This window comes from Prosopis cineraria, unplaced genomic scaffold (assembly GCF_029017545.1).
Source record: "Prosopis cineraria cultivar Desert tree isolate PC_DT_omini unplaced genomic scaffold, ASM2901754v1 PC1, whole genome shotgun sequence".
In the NCBI taxonomy this organism is placed as follows: domain Eukaryota; kingdom Viridiplantae; phylum Streptophyta; class Magnoliopsida; order Fabales; family Fabaceae; genus Prosopis; species Prosopis cineraria.
This window is the reverse complement of record NW_026555332.1, coordinates 8,712,920-8,722,588: the sequence shown is the minus strand read 5'-3', so window position 1 is coordinate 8,722,588 and position 9,669 is coordinate 8,712,920. Positions and strand designations below refer to the sequence as shown.

Sequence of the window (9,669 nt, the reverse complement as noted above, 5' to 3'; positions counted from 1 at the left end):
GTGAAATAAATCAACCAAAGTTTGTAGGAATTTAGTTATCTAGCTAATTATCTAAACTAATTACCTAATATGCAAGTAATTAAAATGCTAGTGAAAGTGAGTGAAATGAACTTCCCTTTTTACAATAATGGAACCCTAGAGATTAGTTGATTTTGGACTCATTATCTTCTCATGATTAGGCTAAGTTTAGCTTCCCTTTCCTCTTGACTAAAGCTGTCATGACTTAAGAAAATTATCCTAAGCCAATTAACCTAATTAGCTAACCTCCCTAGGTCTTAGATTAAAGTCCCTAGTTCAATTAACCAATTGGTGAAGACATTAGCCAAGTGATTCACTCAAAATCCTCTCTCAACAGCCATGGTCAAACACATAAATTGAGCAACCACAAGATTATGTCAAGCTACTCAACAACACAAGCATTAACACCACAAGATTATGCAATATTAACACAAGAAATTCACTAATTGAAAAACACAAGATTATGTGCCAAACAAAGAGTGGCAAAATTCAGTCATGGCTGTCCAAGGAAGAAATTAAATGAAACAATCCTCTCTCTTTACATCAACATCAAATTCAAATTAGAATTTATAAGCTAAGATGATTAAACCCTAGATTAAGGAATCTAACCATCTAGTAAAAAGAGAAGAGGATAGGAAACAAAAGAACTTAGCCAATTTGAAGCTCAAGACTCATCCTCCATCTTCATCTCTCTAGGATTCCACAAAGAAACTTAGCCAATCTTCATCTTCAAGAACCCTAGTGATTGCTTGTGAAGGCCAAACTCCATAGCTCTTGAATGATGAAATGAGCTTCAATCCTTGTGAAAATGGAAGGGATGGAACGAAAATGAAGAGAGGAGAAGAATGGTATGAGTTTTGTGGAGGTTTGGTGGCTGAAAATGGAGGTTAGGGTGCTGGAAAATGAAGAACAAAAGAGAGAAAATGAAGAACACTATGAACAAGAGAGAGAGAATGTGGAAGATGAATGAGATATGTGTTGGATCCCATTTGGGACTTAAAATGGCGTGCTCCTTGGTGTCTCCCATCAGCTGAAGCTTAATTAAAATAAGGAAAAAGAAATTAAAATGTAAATGGGAGCCTTGTCACACTTGCAAGGTGGCAACTTCCTATTGGTTTGTAGATGATTCCAATGTGTGCCTAATTTCCCATGTGTCATCCACATCATTTTAGCTGATCTAATCCCTCAAAATAATCATAATTCACGTGCAAACCATCAGCCATTGTCCTCAAGGAGTGTTGACCTCAATTGCCCAATTGATGCACAAGTCACATGCCACCTATGTCACATAAATCACATAATTCAATTAAATAGCATATGATATAATAAAATCTAATTCATGTCCAGAATTAAATTCATAATTAGAAGGGAGAATTTATTAAATTAACCAAGTTTCAGGCTGCACAAAATTATATAAAAATTTTCACACAAAGGCAAACCAAAAACTAGGACAAACTAAGACACTTAAGAAAGTGTTGACTTTTTTATTTAATTACTCCCAAACTAAAATGAATTTTAAAAATATAATTTCACCATTCATCAACTGGACATAAAATGCACTTTGTCAATTTTTCTTGTACATTTTCTCAAAAGTTCATTTTTTGGACCAAAATGCCCCTAGTGCACTGATCTTAGAAACTTAGGCAAAGTTCCAAATCTAATGCAATGTGTGCACTTGAAGGTGATAAATCATTAATAAAATGGTCCTAATTGACAAATAAAAGTGGGTAACAAATGTGTTCTATCAATTCCCCCACACTTAGCTTTTGCACTCCGGGCAAAATCAAGTGAAAAAGGTCCCAAAAGAAACTATAAGACAAAGAAATAAGAGAAAAACATTGTTTCAAGTCACTAAAATACTAGCTCATGAACTTCTACAAATTATCAATCAATGTGGCAATAATTACGAAAGAATTATGCACATCACAAACAAACCCTTACCAAGAATCAATGTCAAAGAGTAAGCCTCTCTAGGTTAAGTGTTTGCTCTCATCACTCAAAGTGTATAAGGTATTAAATTTCACTCAAAATTTCTTAGGATAAACCCTACTATGAATTTGTAACCCTTCTACATCTCCATCACTAAATAGCACTTGCAATCAAGAATCAAATGGACTTTATTAGGTTGTGATATAGGTAATGAAAGGATGTCTAAGAAATGCATGTATATAAAAAAAATAGGGTTAGCATCAAAATAATGCTAAATCAAGATATATCCCCTTAATATGCAAAGCATAACCTAACTCAATTGAGTGAACACCTTAACACAATGAGGATGGAAAGAAATGATAAGAAATAATAAAACAAATGGAATGGATGAGCTAGGCAACTTTTTATTTTTATTTTTATTTTTTTTTTTTCTTTTTTTTTTTTTCTTCTTTTTTTTCTTTTTCTAGCAACTTTATTTCTTTTCTTTTTGACTATATTTTTTTTTCAAATCTATCTTTGTTGTTTTTTTTTTTGGTTGCCCCTAACTCTTTGAAAACAATGGAAGTAATGGATAGAGAAATGATAATAGGCATCCACTCATTTGATCTAGGACATGCAATGAATATTAAAAAGACATATAAAAGTGTAACATGCATTCCTTGGGGAAAAATAGGGTGAATATTTTTTTTTTTAAGAATCAAACCAAAGGCTCAAAGTGGCTAACAAAGGATAATAAATAATAATAGGTTGGCTATTTGGCTCTTGGCTATTTTTTATGAATGCCATCTCTCATCTCCTATCAAACAAGTGCAAGATATATGGTCTTAATTAAGAAGTGAAACAAATTCTAGAGGGTAACATCACTAAGGAATTAATCACACATGAGTGTTTAGCCTCTTCCATGAATGGGTAATATGCCACTCTAATCCATTAATTCAAGGTAAAAGAATGTTCACTTCACACCTATTCAATCCTAAAAATTACCACATCTCAAGAATCAAAATATCCATTCAAGAGCTAGGTAATTAAGTAACCTCAAACAAAACAAAACAAAGAAATTTTTTTTTTTGAATTTTTTTTTTTGCAAAACCAAACAAAACCAAACAAACAAAACAAAATGTTTATTTCTCTCCCCCACACTTAAATCATGCATTGTCCTCAATGTATGTATAGACTAGTGATAAAATAAGGTGAGATCAATAATGAATGCATAACAAAAGTGTGGTGCAGATATTTTTTTTTTTCAAACTAAAACACAAAACAAAGAAGTCAAATAAAGCAAATAAACTCTAATTTTCCTACTAGGTTCATCTCCCCCACACTTGAACTATACCTATCATTAAATATATCAATTAAAGGAAGGTAAAAGCTCAAGGTTAGAGAGATACAACCTTATCATGGTGGTTCAAAAACATGTTGAGAGAAGTCCTCCTCCTTTTGAAGTGATTTGGCATCTTTGTAGAGCTTGCATAGGTGACCATTGATTTGCATAGTGGAACCCGTGGCTTTATTCAAGAGTTGCAAAACCCCATAGGGAAACACCTTGGTCACTAGATATGGTCCCTCCCACTTAGACTTCAACTTGGCATGCTTATGAATAAACCTTGTTTGGAACAAGAGGACTTGATCTCCTTCTTGGAACTTTTTCCTCAAGATTAGCTTGTCATGAAGGATCCTTGTTTTCTCCTTATAGATTCTAGAAGACTCATAGGCATCCAACCTAAGCTCCTCAAGTTCTTGCATTTGAAGAAATCTCTCCTTAGCCGAAAGATGGAAATCCAAGTTTAGTTTCTTGATGGCCCAATAGGCCCTATGCTCTATCTCCACAGGGAGGTGGCAAGCCTTTCCATACACCAATCGAAAAGGAGACATGCCAATGGGAGTCTTATAAGCGGTCCGATAAGCCCACAAAGCATCCTCCAAGTGTAAAGACCAATCCTTCCTATTTGTGTTCACCACCTTGGTTAGGATTTTCTTGACTTCTCTATTTGATACTTCGGCTTGGCCATTAGTTTGGGGATGATATGGTGTAGAGATTTTGTGATGCACCCCATATTTAGCCAAGAGAGCCTTCATCATCTTATTGCAAAAGTGGGATCCTTGGTCACTTACCAAGGCCTTAGGAACTCCATACCTACAAAAAATATTAGATTTGAGAAACTTCAAAACAATCTTAGCATCACAAGTTCTAGTAGGAATGGCTTCAATCCACTTTGAAACATAATCAACACCAAGTAATATGTACTCAAAACTAAAGGATGGTGGAAAGGGACCCATGAAGTCAATGCCCCAAACATCAAAAATCTCACAAAATAAAATGGGTTGTTGAGGCATTTCATGTCTCTTACCCCAACTACTAACCTTTTGACATTTCAAGCATGCTTTACAAAATTCATAAGAGTCTTTAAACAAGCTAGGCCAATACAATCCACAATCTAAAACCTTCCTAGCTGTCTTATTTGAGCTAAAATGACCACCACATGCATGAGAGTGACAAAATTCAAGAACAGAAGGCACATCAACATCATCAACACACCTCCTAATCACTTTATCACTACAAATCTTCCACATCAAAGGTGGTTCCCAAATGTAAAATCTAGACTCTCTTTTCAATTTTTCAATGGCAAAACGTGAAGCACAAGGAGGCAAGACTCTACACTCAATATAGTTAGCAAAAGAGGCATACCATGGAGGCTTAGATGAAATGGCACACAATGCCTCATCAGGAAATGAATCACAAGGAATAGTAGGGTTAGAGTTTACCATAGTAGCTTTTAAATGAGGTAGTCTAGACAAATGATCCGCTACTTGATTGGTAGAACCACTCCTATCCCTTATCTCCACATCAAATTCTTGCATTAAGATCACCCATCGAATCAAGCGAGGCTTAGAATCTGTCTTCTTAAACAAGTACCTCACAGCAGCATGGTCAGTGTACACAACAACTTTAGAGTTAAGAAGATATGATCTAAATTTATCAAGTGCAAAAACAATAGCAAACAACTCTTTCTCAGTTGTGGTGTAATTAACCTGAGCTGAATCTAGGGTCCTAGATGCATAAGCAATCACATATGATAACTTGCCCTCTCTTTGACCAAGCATAGCTCCCACAGCAAAATTAGAAGCATCACATGACAACTCAAAAGGTAAAGACCAATTTGGGGCTTTAAGAATGGGAGGGGAAATGAGCATGCTTTTCAAAGTGTCAAAACTCCTTTTGCAAGCATCATCAAAAACAAAATCAACATCTTTTTGTAAGAGTTTAGACATAGGCAAAGCAATTTCACTAAACCCCTTTATAAATCTCCTATAAAAGCCTGCATGTCCCAAAAATGATCTCAAATCTTTCAAACAAACAGGATATGGCAAAGAAGCAATCACATCTACTTTGGCCTTATCCACCTCTATGCCATTGGAAGAAATCAAATGGCCTAAAACAATTCCTTTATCTACCATGAAATGGCATTTTTCAAAGTTAAGCACAAGCTTCTTTTCAATGCACCTACCAAGCACTTTATCTAAAGAATGCAAGCATGAATCAAAGGACTCACCATACACAGTAAAATCATCCATAAAGACTTCCATGCAATGTTCAATAAAATCACAAAATATGGACATCATGCATCTTTGAAAAGTACCAGGTGCATTGCAAAGACCAAAAGGCATCCTCCTATAGGCAAATGTACCAAAGGGGCATGTAAAGGTAGTCTTATCTTGGTCACTAGGAGCTATAGGAATCTGAAAATACCCACTAAACCCATCTAGGAAGCAATAATGGGACTTGGAAGCCAATCTCTCAAGCATTTGATCAATAAAAGGCAAAGGAAAATGGTCCTTCCTAGTCACATTATTGAGCTTCCTATAGTCTATGCACACTCTCCAAGCATTTTGAACTCTAGTTGGAACAAGCTCTCCTTTCTCATTTTTTACCACAGTAATCCCCCCTTTCTTAGGTACAACTTGGGTTGGAGACACCCACTCACTGTCAGCTATAGGATAGATGATCCCAGCACTAAGTAGCTTAACAACCTCTTTCTTTACCACATCTAAAATCAATGGGTTAAGTCTCCTTTGTGGTTGCCTAATGGGCTTAGCATTGTCCTCAAGAAAAATTTTATGTGTGCACACAATAGGGTCAATACCAGGAATGTCAGCCAAAGTCCAACCAATAGCATGTATGTTCTTTCTCAACACATCAAGTAATGCATTTTCTTCCTCAAGAGATAAAGAGTTAGAAATTATTACCGGAAGCTTCTCATTCTCAATGAGATATGCATACTTGAGATTGGATGGTAAAGGCTTCAACTCCAAGGTAGGTGGCTCTACACAAGAGGGAATGAGCTTCTTCAAGTCTAATTTGGTGGAATATTCCATGGTACTATCTTGTCTTTTAGGCTTCTCACTTGTTTTTGATTTCTCCTCTTCTTTCTTTACAGCCTCCCCCTTTTCTTGCAACTTGTCCTCAAGTGCTTGGACTTGAGCCACGGCCTCGACATGTGAAAGTGTAGAATTTTCCTCCAATAGCTTGGGAATCCTAAGAACATCAAGCTCGAGTGGAGAAAAACTCATAGATTCGGCCTTAATGGCTTTAGTACCTACAACACAAGAAGATATACCCTTCTCAAGCATTTCAAGATCAAGCATAGGAGATATTTTAAACAAATCATGAGAAGAAGTAGTTGCATCATTCAAGCATGCATCAATCTCTAAACAAATAGGACAACTACATCCATCAATACATGTAGTAGTAACAAGAGACAAATCATCATCAACATGTGAGAAAGAATCAAGCATGTGAGACTCACAAGCATCATGAAGCAATAACTCAATGGAACTTACACCTAACAAAGAATAATCCTCAAAAGGATGTTTCATTGCTTCATATATATTAAAAATAACATGATCCTCTCCACATTTCAAAATCAAACTACCTTTTTCCATGTCAATCAATGTACGGGCAGTCCTCATAAATGGCCTTCCTAAAATCAAAATATCATCCCCACTCCCTTCTTTTGACATATCAAGCACATAGAAATCCACAGGAAATAATAGACCTTTAACACAAACCAACAAGTCTTCTACTACTCCATGTGGTCTTCTAACACTTCTATCCGCTAATTGGCATATCATAGGTGTCTTATGCATGCAATCAAGACTCAAGGCATGATAAATTGAAAGAGGCATAACATTAATGGCTGCACCTAAGTCTATCAATGCATGAGAAAAATGTGTGTTGCCAATCTTGCATGGAATTGTGAAGGAACCGGGGTCCTCACATTTTATAGGGAGTTGAGGCTTCATGATAGCACTCACAGATGAGGGTAATTGTACCCTTGCATTAGGCCTAAATTTTCTTTTATTTGTACAACAATCTTTCAAAAATTTGGCATACTTAGGAAAGTTCTTAACTACATCCATCAAGGGTACATTAACATGAATCTTGTGGAAGAAATCATATACCTCTTGATCAAATTGTCCCTTTACTTGCTTAGGGACCACTTGTGCTTGTGGAAAAGGAAGCTTCTTCATAATCTCTTGACTTTGCTTTCCTTCTTCCTTCCTTGAACTCTCCTTTCTTGTTTCACTTTGCTCGGCCTCTCCCTCTTTTTCCTTACTAAACAACTCGGCCATAGTCCCCTTTTCCACCTTAGATGGTGGTTGCTCACATATGATCTCCTCAATGTTTTCATCCTCATCATCTCTACAAAAAGATGCATCATTAGGAGCAAAAGAAGAACTAGAAACATTAACATCAATTGAAGAATTTAAAGAGGGCTTCTCGGCCTTCCCTTGTCTTTTGTCTTCTTGTACTCTTTCTCCCAACTCCTTGCCACTCCTCAATGTGATAGCATTAAGATTAGCTTTAGGATTAGCAACGGTGTTGGATGGTAATGTAGAGGCTTGAGCATTGGCTGCACTTAATTGGTTAGCAAGCATATTCATTTGAGAAGTAAGGGCATCAATTTTAGAGTTCATGTTCTCACACTTGTTACCCATACTCTCTACCTTGTTCCCTAAGCCATCATACATGTTTTTATACAAAGAGTTCATTTCAATCAACTGCTTACGTAACACATTCACATCATTAGAAGAGTTCGAATTAGAAGAACTCTCAATTGGAACAAGCCTCCTATCACTATAAGAATTAGAAGAAGGTGTAAGAGAATTACCACTTGGATTGTAGCTTTGAGAAGAGCTACCTTGAGACAAATGAGGTGGAGGGTCACGGCCAAAGGTGTTTTGATAGGATCCTCTTTGTTGATTGTCTTGTAAAGCCACATTTGGATTTGAATAGGAGAAATTAGGATGGTCTCTCCATGAAGGGTTGTAAGTATTAGAATAAGCTCCTTGCCCTTGCCTCCCACCATAGGATTGTTTTCCATTGTAGATAGCATTTACTTGTTCAAACTTAATAGGACAATTGCTTTCTACATGCATAGGTGAGTCACAAAAAGTACAAGAATAAGGGACAAGTGCTTGAGAAGTACTTACATTGCTCACTTGAGATATTTGTGGAGCCAACATTCTCCCAATCTTGGCAGCTAGCAAGTCCACATATGAATCATTAAGAACTGAGGAACCTACCATATTCACATTTCTCTTTTCCCTTGTAGAGTATTGAGCACCACTTGAAGCCATCTTGTCAATTAGTTCCCAAGCCTTTAAGGAAGTGAGGTCAATCAAGCATCCACCACTAGCGGCATCAATGTTAACTTTGTCTCTTGGAATCAAGCCCTCATAGAAATATTGGACTAAATTCTCACTAGAAATTTGATGGTGTGGGCATTTAGCCAAAAGGCCTTGGAATCTAGTCCAATACTCATAGAGACTCTCATCCTCTCCTTGTTGGACCCCATAGATTTGCTTTCTCAAATTGGTGACCTTGGAATTTGGAAAGAATTTATCTAAGAAGAGTCTTCTTAGCTCGGCCCATGTGCTCACTTTCACATAAGAAGGGTAGTTGAAATACCACTCCTTTGCTAAACCTTCAAGAGAAAATACAAAAGCCTTAGCTTGAACATCATCAACATTTACATGCATAGGCTTCATAGTATCACAAACCAATAGGAAAGTATGCAAAAACCTATGACAATCCTCTCCTGGTAACCCATGAAATTTAGGCAATGCATTAATCAAGGAGGATTTAATTTCAAATTGAACATTAGTAGGAGGAACATATAAGCCATAAGGATTATCATGCCAATTAGGTTGAGTTAATTGCCTAATGCTCCTCTCCTCTCTAGGGTTATGCAAGCCTTCAAATTCATTATTAACATGGCCATCATCATGCAAATTCTCATTCCCATTCCCATGGCCCTCATTATGCACATGCTCATGTCCTAAGATACCTTCCATTGTTGAATTACAAACCAAATGAGAATCAAGAATAGGTTGTGATCTTCTCAATCTAGAAATAGTTCTTTCAATTTCTGGATCTAATTCAACAAAAGAGGTATGTTTTCTTCGGGTCATGCACTAATCAAGCTCAAGAAAATTAAGAACAAAGAACAAGCTAAACTAAAATGCAAATCAACATGAAACAATTCAAAACACACAAAAGCAAGAGAAATAATTTTTTTTATTTTTTTTTAAACTCAATAGCAACAAAATGAAAAAAAAATAACACCAAACAAGTAGAAAGAGAGTTAGAAATGCTCAATCAAGAAGCTTTGGCAATTCTGGAATTCGCACAGTAGGCTCTCTGGAGACAGTGAACTTGTG

At 36.4% G+C, this 9,669-nt stretch overlaps 1 non-coding gene across 1 annotated transcript; it reads left to right on the top strand.

The window, feature by feature from the left end:
• The first annotated feature begins 8,716 nt into the window (after positions 1-8,716).
• LOC129296674 (small nucleolar RNA R71) lies at positions 8,717-8,823 on the top strand. The gene has a single exon (XR_008589870.1). It is a non-coding gene; the product is annotated as a small nucleolar RNA R71 (small nucleolar RNA).
• Positions 8,824-9,669: the final 846 nt, after the last annotated feature.